Source organism: Pygoscelis adeliae, unplaced genomic scaffold (assembly GCF_000699105.1).
Source record: "Pygoscelis adeliae isolate BGI_AS28 unplaced genomic scaffold, ASM69910v1 Scaffold242, whole genome shotgun sequence".
Lineage (NCBI taxonomy): Eukaryota > Metazoa > Chordata > Aves > Sphenisciformes > Spheniscidae > Pygoscelis > Pygoscelis adeliae.
This window is the reverse complement of record NW_008824369.1, coordinates 4,404,623-4,405,124: the sequence shown is the minus strand read 5'-3', so window position 1 is coordinate 4,405,124 and position 502 is coordinate 4,404,623. Positions and strand designations below refer to the sequence as shown.

The 502-nt window shown below is 62.5% G+C and overlaps 1 protein-coding gene across 1 annotated transcript in view; it reads right to left on the bottom strand.

The window, feature by feature from the left end:
• The window catches only part of WIPI2 (WD repeat domain, phosphoinositide interacting 2), a 26,196-nt gene that overhangs the window by 25,346 nt on the left and 348 nt on the right, over window positions 1-502 (bottom strand). The gene's annotated exons all lie outside the window — the stretch shown is intronic.

Genomic DNA, 502 nt, shown 5'->3' with positions numbered 1-502 from the left:
CGCTCCCCCCGGAGGCCGGTGGCCCTGCCGTGGCCAGGGCTGCGCCGGCCTTCGGGGGTCCCCAGCTCGCGGGACAGCCGGGCACGGGCAGGAGAGAGCTTCAGAGCAAGGGGAGTCACGGGCTGCCAGATCCAGGCAGCAGCTTTTCAGGAGAAAATACAAATTGCAGGCAAAAAAAAGGCACCCGAACTAGGAGTATCTGGAAACGGGATCGAAACCAAGGGCTTGGTCCTGAAAATAATTAATCTCGGGGAAATGAGCCGCGCTGGGGAGCGCAGGGTGTTGGGGTTCGTGCCTCTGGGACCAGCTCATCCGGGAGGGTTCATGAGCGATGCACGTGCAGCGGCGGGGAGTGATGGAGCCATCTCCTTCACCAGCCTGGCGGCCCCCTGATGTATAAGGGACCCTCTGGGCTCCCCAGTGTTTAACCACCCTCCAGCTGCTGGCGAGGAGACTCTTCCAAACGGCTTAAAACCAAGCAGCCCTGCCACCGCACCCGGCC